Below are 19,873 nucleotides of genomic sequence, written 5' to 3' on the forward strand. Positions count from 1 at the left end.
TCTCAACATACATACTGCACAAAACTGATTGCATCCAAAGACACAAAAAGTGAATAGAATTTTCTCCTCGTCTTCCCCAAAAGAGCACCTCAAAGTCGGGAAGTACCGGTGAGGCAGTGCTTGAACTTGGACCTAGCTTTGTGAGCCATCTCGGACTGCGTGTGCTCTGCCCTCGGGCCCTTCTTCAGTAACGGAAGATGTGTGTCATCTTGATTTGGCCAGGTTTGATAGAGTACCGTAATAGGAGTTTGTCTTTGCCTCTGCCTTGTGGAACAGCTTCTGACTATTGCACTGCAGGTGTAAGCTTAGAACCCTAGAGCAGGGGTCAGCAAACTTTTTCAGCAGGGGGCCGGTCCATTGTCCCCCAGACCTTGTGGGGGGCCGGACTCTATGTTGAAAAAAAAATATGAACGAATTCCTATGCCCCACAAATAACCCAGAGATGCATTTTAAATAAAAGGACACATTCTACTCATGTAAAAACATGCTGATTCCCGGACCTTCTGAGGGCCAGATTTAGAAGGTGATTGGGCCACATCCGGCCCCCGGGCCTTAGTTTGGGGACCCCTGCCCTAGAGTAAGACACAGCCACCCACAGCCCTAGTCTAGCTCTGGCAGAAAATCTCTGTAGAGTTCTAGGCCTTGTACTGTAAAATTACCAGCAGTTGTCTGTTTTGTGTCGTGCTAAGCCAAAGCTTTAATTATCATTGGACACCTACCCAGCAAATGGGATGTGGATGCTGGGACTGAAAGAGTGCGGAATCAGTGTTAATTTTGATACCGGACTTTGCAATTTCCTTTTCCTTTCTTTCTTTCTTCTCTTCCTTTCTTCATCTTTTTTCTGTTTTTCTTTTTTAGATTAGTGTGATTTTTATTGTATCTTATGTGGAAAACTTTTAATAAAAATTGATTATACAAGTGGGGGTGGGAGTGGAAAGCTGCATTAGGGTGATAGGAAAAAGTGAAAAGTAGTGTGAGGATGGTAAAAGCAGCAATATCTCCCTTCCTTGGATTTAACCACTTTTCCTGGCATTTCCAGTGGTATAGAACGCCTTCTACAAATGGGCTGCCATGTTCTCCTAAAATACCTGTCCCAAAGGTACTATTACGAGGCAAAAGGTGTTGCCCCTCCCTTTTCAATATGGCTTCTTTCATTGTCAACTTACATTGTGAATGGCAAGACAGGTTGGCTTTTGAAGTTGGTCTATTACAGAAACACTGAAATTGAGGAACAGCAGAAGCTTTGCTACATTGCAGTGGATGACAATGAAGTCCTAAAGTTCTCTTTTGATGTAGTAAACAAAGATCCATCTATGTCTTCAAAAACAGAAGTGTACTATTTGTTTCAGTGATAAATAAACTAGGACCACTGAAAGAAAAGACCTCTCTCTCCAGTGCAGATACTGGTGAACAGATAAATGCATTAGGCAGCTCCTTTTCAAAAGCACCTACTAGGCAATAAACTGCTCTTAGAGTGATTCAGGTGCAGGCTTAACCAATCTTCTATTTTTGTGAAATTTTGTTGGAAAATAAATTTGCTCAGACATATATTGAACTGATGAGAGTCTGAATTGGAGAATGAAAAATGGACCCTTTGGCACACCAAATAGCAATTATACAGAAACACCATTTCTCTTTCAAAGAGTCACAGCTCACAAGTGATAAATAAAGAAACCTTCACTGTGAGCTTAGATCTCGAAACCTAATCCCAGTGGGAACTAGAAAACCAGTACTATGGTGAGTCTATTTGATTCATGTTAAAATATACTTGAGTGGATAATTCTGGTTTAAAAAAATAAATAAATCTGTAATTGAAAGGATGTAATGCTTTGCTTTGCACAGGGGTAAGTATGATGCAGTAAAAAATAATAATCCTGCTATCTACATATATAAAAATGTAGAGGGTGCTTTTTGTTCCAACGAACCTTTCCCCACATCCGCTTACCCGATCGTCCTCAAATTTGCTCACAACATCGGGACCCCATGTGAGAGTGTCTCTATCTACTTACATTGTCCATACACACACCTAGGACAGGTAGAAACCTGGATTTGTATACCCCAAAATTGCCCCCTCCAGTGGACATCCTACGAACAACATCCTACATACTGCCAAAATCCCGCCCACTCCCCATCCACCCCACCAATCAAAATCAAACATACACCCAATCCCGCCCACTCCCCATCAACCCCACCAATCAAAATCAAACATACACCCAATCCCGCCCACTCCCCATCAACCCCACCAATCAAAATCAAACATACACCCAATCCCGCCCACTCCCCATCAACCCCACAAAACAAAATCAAATATACACCCAAACTCCCACCCACTCCCCACCCACCCCACCTAAAAAAAATTAAACATACACCCAAAATCCCTCCCACTGGCAAAATAACGCCACTCTCCATCCACCCCACCACCCACACAGCTCACCCCGGAGAACAGACCTCTGCCAGGGACCAGGCCACCCCAACAGTAGCCCGCTCTCCAAGGACCCCCTCCCGCCATGGAGGTACCTACCCCAGAGATCCCCCCACTCCCCAGATATCCCCCCATAGGTCTCGGCCTTCACCATCCTACCCGATCCACAATCCATGCCCTCCACTCATATGTCACACAATCCACGATCCCTGCCCTCGGCGGAGATCTCCCCACCGACACGAAACAGCCCACCCCATAGCCACAATCGCACCCCCCCATCCGCCCACCCCAACTCGCGACCGGCAGGGAACAACCACCAGGCCGCGATCCGCAGATATCTCCCCACCGACAAGCCCCGTAGGCACAAGGCCGCTACACAATCCGCCGCCCCCCCCATCTCGGTCCCACCAGGGAGAAACCACCAGGCCCGTACAAGGAGAAGGCCTCCCAGAGTATCCGCAAACCCTCTGAGGGCCCATTTAACAGACTGACCCACAGTGGGGCTTACAGGGTAGTCAGAAGGGAGACTCTGAGGGCCCATTTCACAGACTAAGCCACAGTGGGGCCTACAGGGGGGGGTTTGAAGGGGGACTCTGAGGGCTCATTTAAGGCCTACAGGGGAATCTGAAGGGGGACTCTGAGGGCCCATTTAGGACCTACAGGGGAGTCAGAAGGGGGACTCTGAGGGCCCATTTCACAGACTAGGCCACAGCAACGCGTGGCAGGGCCAGCTACTCCTTAATAGAAACCTGTGTCTTCTATTACAATTTAGGGATAATTCACAATTCTGTACGGAGCAGTATGGTATGATATTGCATGCTAGTACATGCAGTGGGCTTTCGAACTGCTAGGTTGGCAGGAGCTGGGACCAAGCAACGGGAGCTCACCCCGTCAGTTCGAAAGCACATCAGAATGCAAGTAGATAAATAGGAACCGCTACAGCGGGAAGGTAAACGGTGTTTCCGTGTGCTGCTCTGGTTTGCCAGAAGCGGCTTTGTCATGCTGGCCACATGACCTGGAAGCTATACGCCGGCTCCCTCGGCCAATAATGCGGGATGAGCGCGCAACCCCAGAGTCGGTCATGACTGGACCTAATGGTCAGGGGTCCCTTTACCTTTTTTTACCTTTACATGCAGTGGGCATGTTCATGGGGCCATAGCCAATGGACTCCCCAGTATACATATGTCCACTTAATTTCCCTACCTGGAAATTACTTTTATAGGGTTGTAGATGACTTTGTTCTGATGCCACACAAGTATAAAAGAAGGAACCTTTCATAAGCTGGGCCAACAACCAAGAACTCCCCAAAGATTCAGCAGTTGGCAGTTGGGGTGGTCTCAGTGGGATCCACACAATGATGATGAGGCAGACCAGTGGTATGGTGAGGAATAAACAAGGGAAGATAGGGCTAGAGAGGGCGATCAAATTGTCGCAGGATTTTTTTCTAGCGTGCTAGCTCGTTCTGCTCACAGACAGAATGCTCAGGACACTATTAGGGGGTCTCAGTCAATAACGGCCATGAAGATTCCATAACCATCATAAGAATCTGGGCACTGATCCCTTATCACGCCTTCCAAGTTGGGCCACGTGGTGGAGGCATCTGTCTCTAGGCCTTGTTCCAATCCCACAGTGGGTGGCCCTTGGCAAAACCGCTAGGTGTAATATATGAAAACCTGCTTCACAATTTGTCTGGAAATGTTTTTGGAATATTCTCCTAGGCAATTCCCTAAGAAAATATAATTTACTTTGCACTAATCATAGAAAAGACAAGACATGTAACCACGTGGCCTAAAACTGTCCCTAAATTGGGTATTCCCAGGACACAGAGAGTCTCAGCAAGGAACACTAACAAGAAAGCATTTGTTGTTTAGTCATTTAGTTGTGTCCGACTCTTCGTGACCCCATGGACCATAGCACGCCAGGCACTCCCGTCTTCCACTGCCTCCTGCAGTTTGGTCAGACTCATGTTGGTAGCTTCAAGAACACTGTCCAACCATCTCGTCCTCTGTTGTCCCCTTCTCCTAGTGCCCTCAATATTTCCCAACATCAGGGTCTTTTCCAGGGAGTCTTCTCTTCTCATGAGGTGGCCAAAGTATTGGAGCCTCAGCTTCGGGATCTGTCCTTCCAGTGAGCACTCAGGGCTGATTTCCTTCAGAATTGATAGGTTTGATGTTCTTGCAGTCCATGGGACTCTCAAGAGTCTCCTCCAGCACCATAATTCAAAAGCAGCAATTCTTCGGCGATCAGCCTTCTTTATGGTCCAGCTCTCACTTCCATACATCACTACTGGTAAAACCATAGCTTTAACTATATGGACCTTTGTCGGCAAGGTGATGTCTCTGCTTTTTAAGGTGCTGTCTAGGTTTATCATTGCTTTTCTCCCAAGAAGCAGCCGTCTTTTAATTTCGTGACTGCTGTCACCATCTGCAGTGATCATGGAACCCAAGAAAGTAAAATCTCTCACTGCCTCCATTTCTTCCCCTTCTATTTGCCAGGAGGTGATGGGACCAGTGGCCATGATCTTGGTTTTTTTGATGTTGAGCTTCAGACCATATTTTGCGCTCTCCTCTTTCACCCTCATTAAAAGGTTCTTTAATTCCTCCTCACTTTCTGCCATCAAGGTTGTGTCATCTGCATATCTGAGGCTGTTGATATTTCTTCCGGCAATCTTAATTCCAGTTTGGGATTCATCCATTCATGATGAATTCTGCATATGTTAAATAAGCAGGGAGACAATATACAACCTTGTCATACTCCTTTCCCAATTTTGAACCAATCAGTTATTCCATATCCAGTTCTAACTGTAGCTTCTTGTCCCACATAGAGACAATGGAGACATACCTGCCAAGTTCCGGCCTGAGAAATAAGGGACTGGACCGAAAGTAGCAGACCGGAAGTAGCGCTCCCGCCATTTTGGAACTGGGCGGAGCATGCTCAGAAGCGACTTTTGATGCTGCTCTGCCCTGTTCCAAAATGGCCATCGCACCAGAAGTCACGCTGCAGCCATTTTGGAACTGGGCAAAGCAGCATCAAAAGTCGCTTCTGAGCATGCTCCGCCCAGTTCCAAAATGGCCGCCGCGCCAGAATAAACCGGGGAAAAACAAAAAAATCATTTTTTTTGGCTGGGAACAGCTGGAAAAATGGGGGTTTCCCGGGGAATACGGGAGACTTGGCAGCTATGAATGGAGACAGATGAGGTGATCTCATCTAAGAGCTTGCCATAGTTTGCTGTGGTCGACACAGTCAAATGCTTTTGCGTAGTCAATGAAGCAGAAGTAGATGTTTTTCTGGAACTCTCTAGCTGTCTCCATAATCCAGCGCATGTTTGCAATTTGGTCTCTGGTTCCTCTGCCCCTTCGAAATGCAGCTTGCACTTCTGGGAGTTCTCAGTCCACATACTGCTTAAGCCTGCCTTGTAGAATTTTAAGCATAACCTTGCTAGCGTGTGAAATGAGCACAATTGTGCGGTAGTTGGAGCATTCTTTGGCACTGCCCTTCTTTGGGATTGGGATGTAGACTGATCTTCTCCAATCCTCTGGCCATTGCTGAGTTTTCCAAACTTGCTGGCATATTGAGTGTAGCACCTTAACAGCATCATCTTTTAAAATTTTAAATAGTTCAGTTGGAATATCATCACTTCCACTGTCCTTGTTATTAGCAGTGCTTTCTAAGGCCCATTTGACTTCACTCTCCAGGATGTCTGGCTCAAGATCAGCAACCACACTACCTGGGGTGTACAAGACCTCTGTATCTTTCTGGTCAATTTCACTTTCTTCAGCACCGGTAGTTGGTGCATAAACTTGGATTACTGTGATGTTAAAAGGTCTGCCTTGGATTCGTATCAAGATCATTCTATCATTTTTGAGACTGCATCCCAGTACAGCTTTCGCCACTCTTTTGTTGACTACAAGGGCCACTCCATTTCTTTTACGGGATTATTGCCCACAGTAGTAGATATGATGGTCATCCGAACTGAACTCTCCCATTCCCATCCATTTTAGTTCACTGATGCCCAGGATGTCAATATTTATTCTTTCCATCTCATTTTTGGCCACATCCAGCTTACCAAGGTTCATGGTTCTTACATTCCAGGTTCCTATGCAATATTTGTTTTACAGCATTGGACTTTCCTTTCACTCCCAGGCATATCCGCAACTGAGCAATCTTTCGGCTTTGGCCCAGCCACTTCATCAGCTCTGAATCTACTTGTACTTGTCCTCTGCTCTTCCTCAGTAGCATGTTGGACGCCTTCTGACCTGAGAGGCTCATCTTCCAGCGTCATAACTTTTATATGCCTGTTGTCTTTGTCCATGGAGTTTTCTTGGCAGGGATACTGGAGTGGCTTGCCAGTTCCTGCTCCAGGTGGATCACATTTAGTCAAAACTCTCCACTATGACCTGTCCATCTTGGATAGCCCTGCACGGCATAGCTCATAGCTTCTCTGAGTTATTCAAGCCCCTTCGCCACGACAAGGCAGTGATCCACAAGAAAGCATATGGAATGTTAAAGGCATGGGCTATCTGTATGAGGGAAAGCAATGTGCACTTCTGCATATCACCATATATGAAAATCATATGGCCTCGGTCCAGTATACCTGAAGGAGCGTCTCCACCTCCATCGTTCTGCCCGGACACTGAGGTCCAGCACCGAGGGCCTTCTGGCGGTTCCCTCATTGCGAGAAGCCAAGTTGCAGGGAACTAGACAGAGGGCCTTCTCGGTAGTGGCGCCCGCCCTGTGGAACGCCCTCCCATCAGATGTCAAAGAGAAAAACAACTACCAGACTTTTAGAAGACATCTGAAGGCAGCCCTGTTTAGGGAGGATTTTAATGTTTAATAGATCACTGTGTTTTATTTTTCTGTTGGAAGCCGCCCAGAGTGGCTGGGGAAACCCAGCCAGATGGGTGGGGTATAAATAATAAATTATTATTATTATCATGTTGGTACATTTGGTGCATGCAGATACGTTTGGAAAAATACTTTACAATGCAGATCATCAGTCTTCTGCCCAATGTCATAAAGCCACTGTTTTATGTCAAAGCCTGTTCACAATATCAGCACAGTGAAGGATTTACAGTGGTACCTCTACTTACAAATGTTTCTACTTACGAATGGAGCTCCGTCCGCCATCTTGGATGCGGTTTAGATAGGATTTTTTCTACTTATGAATTTTTAGATAGGGTTGCTTCGACTTACGAATTTTTTCTCCCAATGCATTCCTATGGGATTTGACTTACAATTTTTTTCTACTTACAAATGTGTGTTCGGAATGCATTAAATTTGTAAGTAGAGGTACCACTGTACTTGATTTAGCCCTGGGATACAGAGGAGCAGACACCCAGGTTGGAGCTCCCTGAAGCAACTTCAGCAATTGCTATTTGTTTTATGTTGCTGCTGCCAAGCCCTGAATGCTCTTTTACCACAAGCCATATGCAAAGACTGCAAGATTACCGCGCGAGGCAAGTTTTGTATAGAATTATGCTCCAGGTCATTGTGCAGACTTTCACATCAAAGTGGTTCATTGTGCTTAGAAGCAGCACCACGAACGCCTGCAAAAAGCTACATCCCACACTTAGCTTAATTATCACAGTATGTACAGGAGGGGAAGTCAGTGCACTTCCTGAGAGCCTTTGACAAGGATATGGCAGCAAAGTGCTATAGGTTTATAGCCTCATTGACTACTGGGTCATGACTGCTGTCTCCTTTCTGCATTGTCATTCATCAAGCACACCTATTACAGTATTTCAAGAAACTGGCGGTAGTGGTTTTTTGGCTGGCTGGCTGAAATCAGGCATTTACGACCACAGAAATTATATATCATTAGTGGGGCAAAAAGAGAATTTGGACACAAGATTGAAACAGGTGAGGCTGGCTATAGCAGGAAATGGCTTCCAGGTAAAGCCAATTGTTATCCATATGTGTTTAGCAGATTAGTGGGACAAACCCCTCCTTTGTCATGCAGAGATTATTTTTGAACTATTGTATGTGACAACACAAACGGATTTCTTTCTTCTTCTTCTTCTTTTAACCATTAGCAAAATTCTTTCTCCATCCCACCTCTCAAATACTAACAGTTACTAGCAAAATTATGCCAGGTAAGGTACAGATAGAGTTGTTGGTGGCACCAGAGGGGGGTAAACACTTCCCCAAACCAGAAGCTCACACACCCTGCCCACCCATTGCTGGACTCATTATTGATATATTCTTTTCTTTCAGAGATCTTAACATGTGGGACACAACTTGTGCACCTAGAAATATACTTTGCCCCTTCTGTGCCTCCCGGTTTGTTTGTTTTTCTGGTGCTGCCACAGGATAGGTGTTCATAGTGTACATATTTGCAAAGAGCAATATATAGTGTATATATTTATAGATCTGAAGGAGCAATATGTGAACTGTGTACCATTTTGCACTGAAACTTCCCAGGCAACACCCCTGCTTAAGTGTCCAGGCCATTCAGTATCAGTGGTGGGCAGGTTTCAGACCCATTGCTATTGTCCCCCAAATGCAGCACTTTGCTTTTATGCCTAAGTAAGAACAATTCATAGAATCATAGAGTTGGAAGAGACCACAAGGGCCATCCAGTCCAACCCCCTTGCCAAGCAGCTATTAATTTATATGTCATAAATAAAGTGTGCATCATCAGGGTATGGTCTGGTGTCCTAAAAGATATTCCATACCAATCAGATCAGATCTGCATAGTCCCACTTGCATTCTGTTGGGATGGAATGCTAGGGACCTGGCAATTATAGATGCAGAGCACTACTATGATGTTGAAACATATTGCTCATATCAGTATTATAAAAGTGCCTAAATTATTATTCTACAGGATGGGAGAGAAGCAACTACACTAATAGCAAACTCAGGTGCTATGACTTCTATGTAGTCAAAATGGGGCTCCTGGAGAAAAAGAGAGAGGAATGTATCAGTGTGCCCAGGGGAAGGCCAAAGTTTGCAGAAGAAGAAGAAAATATTTAAGAATGAAAATCTAAGTGCGGGTGGAAATCATCCCCAAATCGTGTCCTCCCTTAAAGAAGGCACGTGTTGCGGTGAGACCTAGCAACCAAATCCTTGTGTTGTGGGTGGGAAGGATTGGACAGCCACAACACCCTATTGGTAGGTCCCTTGATGCTGGGTTCAATCAGGCCAATGGGAAGTGAGCTAAACGGATCAAGGGACCTATATATGCCCATTCACATGACCCAGAGCTTCCTCTTTTGGTGTGTGCATTGGAACACCCATCCACCGCTCCCTATTTTTAGGGCTTGTGCACTTGACCTTGCTATGCCGTCGTGTGTCGTCTGTTGTTGGGACAGGGGCATGGCAGGAATTTCCCCCACTTGGCTAATTAGCCGGTGCCATTTGGGTTTCACCTGCTGCGTAGCAAATCGTCACAACTTGTAAGGTTGTGGATAGGCTCTGGTTCAAGTGATAGGGATGGGGGAATGCTCTCGCCATCCCTATTTGAAGGGTATTCCGTTAAAGGAATCCAGGGACACAATGGTTTGGTCAACCCTGTGAGGGGCTGTGCCCATGCCTGAGTCCAGGGGAACATCTGGGTAGTGGACATAGCATGTCCCTGGCTTTCCATCTATCCGGGTATTCACCCTTGGCTGACCTATGCTGGAACCCTGGGTCAGCGCTACCTGCATGCCAGGGAGCTAGTCGAATCAGAGCCTATGCAACCACTCACTTGCTGTAATCAATAAAAGGTAAAGGTAAAGGGACCCCTGACCATTAGGTCCAGTCGTGACCGACTCTGGGGTTGCGCGCTCATCTCGCATTATTGGCTGAGGGAGCCGGCGTATAGCTTCCAGGTCATGTGGCCAGCATGACAAAGCTGCTTCTGGCAAACCAGAGCAGCACATGGAAACGCCGTTTACCTTCCCGCTGTAGCGGTTCCTATTTATCTACTTGCATTTTGACGTGCTTTCGAACTGCTAGGTTGGCAGGAGCTGGGACCAAGCAACGGGAGCTCACCCCATCACAGGGATTCGAACCGCCGACCTTCTGATCAGCAAGCCCTAGGCTCAGTGGTTTAACCACAGCGCCACCTGGGTCCCTGTAATCAATAAAGTTGTGGCCTAAATTCTGCCAAAAACCAAACCAAAATTATGAGTCTTGTGTGAATTTATTTAAGGGGGAGGTTTAAAGGTCTGAACACGCAAATAGTACAGACATGACCATAGCTGCCAAGTTCTCCCTTTTTTAAAGGGAAATTCCCTAATGCTGAATAGGCTTCCTCGCAAGAAAAGGGAAAACTTGGCAGGGATAGCTATGGACATGACTGAGGATAAGTTAAGTATCTTTGGTGAGATGGAATGAAGTATTTAGAATGAAGGAATGATAGGCTAGCTAACACCACACTGGTGTTATCATTGCATTACCATTACACTGGACCAAATGAATAAGATTTTCACAGACTGTACCACAAAATTTCTTTTATTGTTGTAGGTCTCACTTGTTTTCTCTAATTCACTTCAAGATTACAAGGAAAAGGTACCAACTTCTGTTGAGCTTCCCTTAAAATCAATGAATGGAGAGGGAAGCCCATTTTTCTATCCCAGCAAACTTTAGGACTGCTGCTAGAGTTATATAACAATATATTATACAATAAAAGCCTTCAAATCCAATAATGCAATGCATGATTAGGACATTCATACTCCTGCTCTGCTCAGTTCCATTGAAAAGCAAATTGCTAGTCACTTTTTCCCACCTCTCCAATCCCCTCATTACTTTCACACAATTTCATGACTGCAAGAGATTCAGCTCATGTCATTTGAACATCTAGAACAGGCAATGATGGGAACAATTTCCCTGCAAGAAGCAGACACACTCAATGATTCCAAAATAATTACATCTGCTAAACTATCTCATTTGCACAGGATTTGCCAAAGAAGAAAGGTAACTATTTAGTACAGAAAGCCACATTTTTAATTTACTCTCCAACAACTTCTTTCCTCCTTTTATTACTTATTCAGCACACAAAATTGGTAAGCAGGTCTATTAACATTCTCCACAGATAAAAATAAATAAATCCCTGGTCTTAAAAGTGCCTTGCACTGCAGCTGCCTTTGCAAGTTCGTTACAATTTGGTTTGCACAGCTGGCAATGACTGCAGGTAGCCAGAAACACATTAGAAATGTGCTTGACTACTACCGGGTAAGTTAATGTGAAGGAAATCATAATGGGTTTATTTTGCATGGATCCAAACAACAACCAGCAGGTTTACACAATTTAATATAAAGCATATATCTGGGGAAATACAGACATGTCACCACCCACCTGCATTATGTAAATGACAAACTGTATACTGTATTTTTGCCCTAGTCATTCTCAGTTTTCAAACGTGCTACTATAGCAAATCAGTGCTTAACAATGCAATCTACAGGTGTCACCTCAGAGGTTATCCCCACTGAATTCAGTATGTTTGTAACCAGGTATGAGTTTTGAAGCATGTGTGTATAGGACTGCAGCCCACCTCAGGGTAAAACTACATAGCAACAGCACAATAGCAAAAAAAATAATGTGTGTGTGTGTAAGTAATACCAGCAACATAAAAGCCCCTGACCATTCTTAGATTCTATCCAGAAATAAACTATTGAAGGAAAAGAAGGCCTCAGGTTAAGCTAAAATTTGGGGGCCCAAGTCTCTGCTATGTTATTGTCACTGTCTTGACAATAAGTCAGGCATCCCCAAACTGCGACCCTCCAGATGTTTTGGCCTACAACTCCCATGATCACTAGTTAACAGGACTAGTGGTTGGGGAAGATGGGAATTATAGTCGAAAACATCTGGAGGGCCAAAGTTTGGGGATGCCTGCAATAAGTACTGTTCTGTTTGCTTATATATAACTTTTTTAAAAACTGTGTATGCTCAATGAGTACATATTAGCCTGAAAACAGCCCATAATGGGGGTGGGGGGGTGGCATCAGCTGCCTTATTTCCAACTAGACCAAAGATCTATGTAGTCCTAGACTGGATGTAATTCTTTAGGGGTTTTAGGTAGACGTCTCTCCCTGTTCTGCTGAAGTCTTTCAGCCAGAGGTGCCAAATCGCTCCTGAACAGAGATACTGTACTCAGTGCCTCAAATACTGTATAGCTGTTTCTCATTTAGCACGAAATACATTGACTTCTGTTCCTAGAGCTCTCCTATTGCATTCCCCCATTATACTTCCTATAGTACTAATCACTATTCCAAATTATTGAAAAATCTAGAATCTTGATAGCAAAATAAATTATCCAGTATTCGTAGCCATTTGCATGTTTGCTTAATTTGTTTATTGTTGCACACCACCAGAATCTCTGCACAGCGTGAGATTCCAGGGGTTCCAGGTGCTTAACAGGCGTTCGTATTTCCTTTAGGAGTGAGGCACAGCGGAGCCCGTGGGGTGTCTTTATGACATGGTTTATTTACAAATATATACAGTACAACCTGTGCCTGTGATGGAGGGGTTAACACCCCAAAAGGGTCTTGTTTCTCCCACAGCTGCAGTCTTGGATTAAAACCGAAATCAAACATTGCTCTCAAATGTTGCTCTGACTCTCTCTAGCTTCCTACTTTACTTCTACGTCACATCACTGCAACTCAACTCTAAACTCAGGCTTTGTCCTTCTATCTATGAGTTGTGGGATGTCTCCCACACATTTACCTTCTCAAACAGAGCCCCCTTCCTTTGTTTCCCTAAATGTCCCATCACCCAGCCTATCACTACAACACAGGAAGCTAGTCTGTCTTATATTTTAATGCTTGCTGGATCCAAGGGTTAGAAGGATTTCACATACAGCCTACTTCCACTCCACCCACCCCCACTCATAACAATATACTCTTCTAGATCAGGGTTTCCCAACCTTTTTCCAACCTTGGCCCCCTTCCGACCTTGTTTCCTTCCTGTGCCCCCCCCACTCTGTCATACCAGTAGAAAGGAAACTATTTAAATGTTGTTGCTTTTTTGTAAACAGAACATATTTTATTCATAATTTTTATCATTTATACAAAATACAATTACATAAAATGATAGGAACATAATGAAATATTGTTGAAGCAGAAAAACATAGAATCATAGAGCTGGAAGTGTCATATTTCTAGTGCACCCCCCTGCAATGTAGTAGTAGTAGTAGTAATAATAATAATAATAATAATAATAATAATAATAATATATTATTTATACCCCGCCCATCTAGCTGGCGGCTCCCAATCGAGTGTTAAAACCAATACAGCATTAAATATTAAAAACTTCCCTAAACAGGGCTGCCTTCAGATGTCTTTTAAAAATAGGATAGCTGCTTATTTCCTTGACATCTGATGGGAGGACGTTCCACCAGGCGGGCCCCACTACCGAGAAGGCCCTCTGTCTGGTTCCCTGTAACCTCACTTCTCACAATGAGGGAACTGCCAGAAGGCCCTCGGCGCTGGATCTGTGTCCGAGCTGAACGATGGGGGTGGAGACACTCCTTCAGGTATACTGGGCCGAGGCCGTTTAGGGCTTTAAAGGTCAGCACCAACACTAAAGCTAAAGCATCCATGACGGATGGCCATCCAACCTTTGCTTAGAAACCTCCAAGGAAGGAGAGTCCAGAACCTCCCAAGGGAGATCTATCTTCCATGTATTATAAAAAGTAAACACCATTTAATTTACCCCATTTATTTCACACAGAGGGGGGAACCTACAGATACATTCCAAAAGGCTCACAGGGAGTTCTGCATATATGGGAGAATTTTAAAAAGCAAGTGGTCCTCACTGACCTGGTACTAAAAGACCCTGTCATCCAGCGGAGCCCTGGCTGCCTAGATAAAACACTATGTCCCACACACCCTTACCTAGGAGTAAGACCCACAGAACTCAGTGCGGCTTTCTTCTGAATAGTTATTAGATGCAAGTCAGCAGCACCCAACAACCCCACTCAGCTAGACGCTGGGGTGGATTTCACCCCGCGCCTTGCAGAGCCTAGCTGACGCTACCGACAGGCCCTGTGCCCCCTGGCAACATCCAAGGGGCCTGATCCACTTGGCACTGGGGTGGATTGCAGCGCCTAGTGAGTTAGGCCCAGGCTGCCACCAGACCCAGCACTCACGGCAGCAACAAGCAGCTCTGGCTCGCCCAGCCCTACCCCTTGCCACACCACCACCACACTTACTTGACTTGGGGGTTCTGGATCATGGGCTCTACTGGTCAAAATGGGAGTCTCAGCAATCACCCACTCCCTCAGGAAACAAACCAGGAGTGCTCAAATAAAATGCATGTGGCAAAAAGGAGCGCTAGGCCCTGGTGGGCCACCCCCTTATCCACTTGTGATTGGCCAAGCAGATAACCAGTCAGTCAGGATATCTTTTAATTTAAAAAATGATTCCCCCCATCACTTCCCTCTGTGGCCCCCGAGCCTTGTGCTGTGCCCCCCCCCCCATTTACATGATTTTCACACACACACTCGGAATATTCTGGGGGTCCCCAGGTACCATATAGCCCCAGGTTGGGAAACACTGCTCTAGTTGTGACACATGGGTTTGCTTGACTCAATTTCTGTTACATTGATGCATAATTTAGTACACAAGAGTCTTGCTTCTTGCAGTGTATTGGTACAAATTCATGTAATCCTACATAAAAGGGGATTAGAATGAGCAAGAACTTTCATCACTGCCATTTGTAGCAAACAGATACTGGTTTTTTGTAACTAAAATAAACTGACTGTAGTGAACATGTACTTTTTTTGTACAGTATAAGATGACCCCCAACTTTTCCAGTTAAAATATAGAGTTTGGGATATACTTGCAGTATAAGAAACACGACCCGGCGTATAAGACGACCCCCGACTTTTGAGAAGATTTTCCTCGGTTAAAAAGTAGTCTTATACGCAGGAATATACAGTATTAATCGTGATGCATCTTCCGCATTCAGCACTGGGGGGAAATGTCCTATCTATACATTTCAATTGTGGTAATTTCTGGTTCACTTTCCCCCTCTCAAGACAATTCTATGAAAAGCATTCAACCTATCCCAAAATACGGCAGATCCAATAATGGCTTTATTTTCACAAAATGATCAAAAATATCCAAAAAGTAAAATGACACAGAACAATTCTGAGTATATTCACTATATGCAGGTTAATACGTGGTGGCAGCTAGTGATTGAAACTGAGATGCTGAAATCAACGTAATTTCTCTTTCCATTAAAGAGACTTGGAACTAAGAACATAATGGGGTACTTAACATAGATAGATGGCATAGGTCATCACTCACTTTCTGAATGCACTTATAAAATTCTTTAATATCCAGGTGTTTAGAAAGCATCCTATCACTTTAAGATAAAGGAAACTGGAATGAGAAAGATAAGCCCACTGGGGCAATGGCAGGGGTAGAACATGAACAAATCAGGGGTGGTGGAGGAACTTATGGTAAAAACATACCAAGTATGGCTACAGCCCAAGACAAACTGGAAAATCATGTGACCAAAGTCACTCCAGTGACGCATAACCTGGGCTTCAGGTAATGAACAGAAAGCAATCATTGGCTATGATGATCTATGGATGAAGCTACAACTCACCACTGTACAGTTCTTTGGCACCAGCCAATTCAGTGTCAATCACAATGACATTGAGAATGGACCCCTTTGGTGAAATTGCATCTTGCACTCCACACATGGTTTATGTTTTTTAAAAAACTGGCCTGTTGTACCTGCCATATTAGCTCTGCCTTTTTATCATAAGCTCTTCCCCGACTCCCCAAATAGCATTGTGCAACTGAATCACACGGTTCCATGGAAGAGCCACAACTCATGCCACCCTGCTGCAGCTTTTAAGGACCACCTGCCCCCCCTCCCAAGATGACTTGTATCCTTTGTGGGTGGTGACACACCCAATTTATGTCAATACTACAGGGACTGCAGTTGCCAGACTCAATAAGAGGACAGGACTTCTGTGCCTTTAATTGCCCTGCTCTCTTTTGAGTCTGAAAACCTTAAAGAGAAACCAGCAGACCCTTTGCTTAGAAATTAAACAAAGGGTCTGCTGGTTTCTCTTTAAGGTTTCCAGACTCAAAAGAGAGGGCAATTAAAGACACAGAAGACCTGTCCTCTATTGAGTCTGGCAACCCTAACTGCAAGTACTAACAAGCTGATAATGAATTACAGTATTGGAATATTTGAACAAAATAGCTCGTTAGCAATTCCATACTGCCATTGACTTGAATGCCCCCGTTTCTGCTGTGGAAGTTGTCAGGTGGTTGCCATGGGGTAGCACAGTTGCTGTAGCAACCATACATCACAGAAGCTGACATCATCTGGTCAAAAATCAACCTGTTCATTATCAACAGGTTATATTTATACACACAGAGAGAATAACTAACCTCTGTGTGCCAATCTTTTGTTTTATACTCCCTGCTTCCTGTGTCAAATAGAGGATTACTATGTTGCCTGCCAACTACCATCAAGGTAAGATGGCTTTCATCACAGGTGGAGTGAGATCCAGATATGTACAGTACTCAGCCCTACTCGGTTTTGGTGGGAGCATAATAGGCAATGTGGGGTAAAGTGTAATAAAATACTGAGGAGAATTTGACCACCTGCATTAACCCTTACTGAATGGTAAGGAAATTTTCCCCAAATATCAGCTGCCTTTATGAGATTCAAAGGTTTGGTCATCTGCCCCACCCTTTTAAAACACATACCAACTGCCACATCAGATGAAAGCCCAAGGAGTTGTTGAAGAACAGCTTATTTATACTATGGACCAACAAACATGGCATATTCCTGATCACTTGGGTGAGCTACCCTCAGAGACTTGTATTGTGTAAACACTTTAAAATAAACAAAAGAATGGGAGCAAGTCAGATGTCCAATTCATCCTTAACAAATGGGAAGGAAATTTGTTGCCACACACCAACTGCCCACGTGCAGTGGAAATGTGTGGTAAAACGGTTGTCTCATTCAAATTCACAATGGAAAGGTAAGCTTTTACCATGTGCCAATGGCCAGCATGTGAAAGCAATGGTACATTAAAATGGGATTTGTATCAATCCTTTCAGATAGCATGACCACAGCCAATGTGTGTAAAGAGATGTGTGGTAAAACAGCCATCACTTTCAACCCTATTGGACAGCAAAAAAATGTTTTAATGGGCAGATTTACCAACCACACAGGTAGCAGGGAAACTTTACCACAACCCAGCCTCAAACTGTTGCTTAGAACTGCGGTAAAATGGGTACCTTTGCCAGCCATATAGCTGACCACTTTTTAACACCAACACCACCCCTGCTGTCAAATAGAAACGAAATGGACGTCGTCATTCAACCAGTATTATACGTGAGGGGCATTTTTTTTACCATACATCAACAGTCAACGAGTGGCAAAAAAAAGCGGGAAGAGGACACTGAACGAGAGGCGTTTTTGCCCCTCGTGCATCCCCCCCCTGCCCCGCGCAGCCTGAGGCGCGAGAGGCGCGCAAAAGTCTCCAGCCAATCAAAGGGAAGAATCAGTTCCGCGCCTCGGGCGCCTCCGGCTACCCCCCCTCGCCTGCCCCCAGCCGAGGGCGTCAGTAAGGCCCATCCGCTCGCGCCCAACGGCCACCCACAGCCGTCCCAACCACTCTGGGCGATAGGAGGGGAGAGAGATAGAAAGGAGATCGAGCCTGCACCGTGCGAAGCTGTTAAAGTGGGGAACGTGTTGCACAAGCCGCCGAGAAGAATAATCCAACCGCGGGGGAGGGGGAAAGAGCTGCCTCGGGTAGGGTGGGTGGAAGTGTTGGGGAGGGAAGGGGGTATTAAGATGGCTTCGACACCCCCCCTGCTCCAGTGAGGTGCTGGGGCCCGGACTATACCAAGCGGGGAGGGGGGAGAGGCGCAGACGGGGGCAGCCCTTTCTCCCCACGTCCGGGGCGGATGGGGTATCCCGATCAGGGCGGGGAGGGGGGAGCGGACTGTACCTCTCCGGCAGGGAGGGGGGAATGGCAGCGCCCTAGCCCTTATCCCCCACCCGCGGGAGCGAACGGTTTGTCCCGGTCCCGGCGCCATCTTGGGTGCGACTAAAACAACAACCCCCAAAACCCTTGCCGGAGCCCTGCGGGAGCCCCGGCACGCGTTCCCTACTCGGGCCGTCCCATCGCATTACCTGAGGGGGTTCAGTGGCGGTGTCGTGTCCGGACCGTCTCCCAGGGCCCGCCGCAAACCAAACCCGCCCACCTGTCCTCACCTCACAATGGTAGCTGCAGAGCGGGAGGGGGGGAGAGGTTGCCCAGACTTATTACCATAATCTGCCTAGCAACCGCAGCCGGGGCCGAGAGCTGATTGGTACGCCGCCACGCTTATTTTAAGGGATGACGCCGAAAACATCTCCGGGATGACTATGCTACATAATAAAACGGAAACTTCAGGGAGGGAGGCTTCAAATCTGTGGGGAGAGAGACCCCACTCTCTATATGCCTTTGGGCCAGCACAACTCGGGGACCTCGGTCTGCCAATCACGGCAAAGCTCTCATCCTGCCGCATCGTTGCAAGGGGGCCGCCCACCAATCGCGAACGTCGTCTTAATTCGAGCGTTTCTAGCGGCGGTAAACGTGACACGGGCCAGCGCCCCCTGTAGGAAAAAGGGAGCGACCGGGGCGCGTTTAGCAGTGCCCCCTACAGGTGGGGTGGCGACAAAAGGGTTATGGCTGCATGCAGGGAGTGGGAAGCGACACCTGCTGGTGAGGAATAAGAAAAGCCGCATTGCTTCCCGAATGATTACTGTATTCCCATTGGGATCTAACCTAGATGATATTAAAAGAGGATTAGGCGCATTAAGGGAGGAGAGGGCTATCTGCGGCTACTAGCCATGATGGCAGGGTTTTACGGAGGCATCTCATTGGCCACTGTGAAAACAAGATGCTGGTCTAGATGGGCCATAGGCCTGATCCAGCAGGCTGTTGCTATAATTATAATTATTTATTATTTGTACCCCGCCCATCCGGCTGAGTTTCCCCAGCCACTCTGGGCGGCTTCCAACAAAAATTAAAATACAATTAAAGTGTCACAGATTAAAAACTTGCCTAAACAGGGCTGCCTTCAGATGTTTTCTAAATGTCAGGTAGTTGTTTATCTCTTTGACCTCTGATGGGTGCCACTACTGAGAAGGCCCTCTGCCTGGTTCCCTGTAGCTTTGCTTCTCACAGTGAGGGAACTGCCAGGCCGTTTAGGGCTTTAAAGGTCAGCACCAATACTTTGAATTGTGCTCGGAAACGTACTGGGAGCCAATGTAGATCTTTCAGGACCGGTGTTATATGGTCTTGGCGGCCGCTCCCAGTCACCAGTCTAGCTGCCGTATTCTGGATTAGTTGTTGTTTCCGGGTCACCTTCAAAGGTAGCCCCACATAGAGCGCATTGCAGTAGTCCAAGCGGGAGATAACTAGAGCATGCACCACTCTGGCAAGACAGTCCACGGGCAGGTAGGGTCCTTACGTCTTCTATTTGAAAGCCTCTCATACCCAAG

The 19,873-nt window shown here is 45.9% G+C and overlaps 1 protein-coding gene across 6 annotated transcripts in view; it reads right to left on the reverse strand.

Moving 5' to 3' along the window:
• Window positions 1-18,645, reverse strand: part of PRDM10 (PR/SET domain 10) — an 85,098-nt gene extending 66,453 nt beyond the window's left edge. For 2 of the 6 annotated variants that reach the window (XM_088657548.1, XM_088657549.1), the window contains exon 1: window positions 18,518-18,644. The gene's annotated coding sequence lies outside the window, so the exon portion shown is untranslated. Of the gene's footprint in view, window positions 1-18,517 lie in introns of all 6 variants that reach the window. The other 4 variants (XM_088657547.1, XM_035139142.3, XM_088657550.1 and 1 more) reach the window with 4 other exon arrangements.
• Between the last annotated feature and the right edge of the window lie 1,228 nt (window positions 18,646-19,873).

This window comes from Zootoca vivipara, chromosome 14 (genome assembly GCF_965207765.1).
Source record: "Zootoca vivipara chromosome 14, rZooViv2.hap1.1, whole genome shotgun sequence".
Classification (NCBI taxonomy): Eukaryota; Metazoa; Chordata; class Lepidosauria; order Squamata; family Lacertidae; genus Zootoca; species Zootoca vivipara.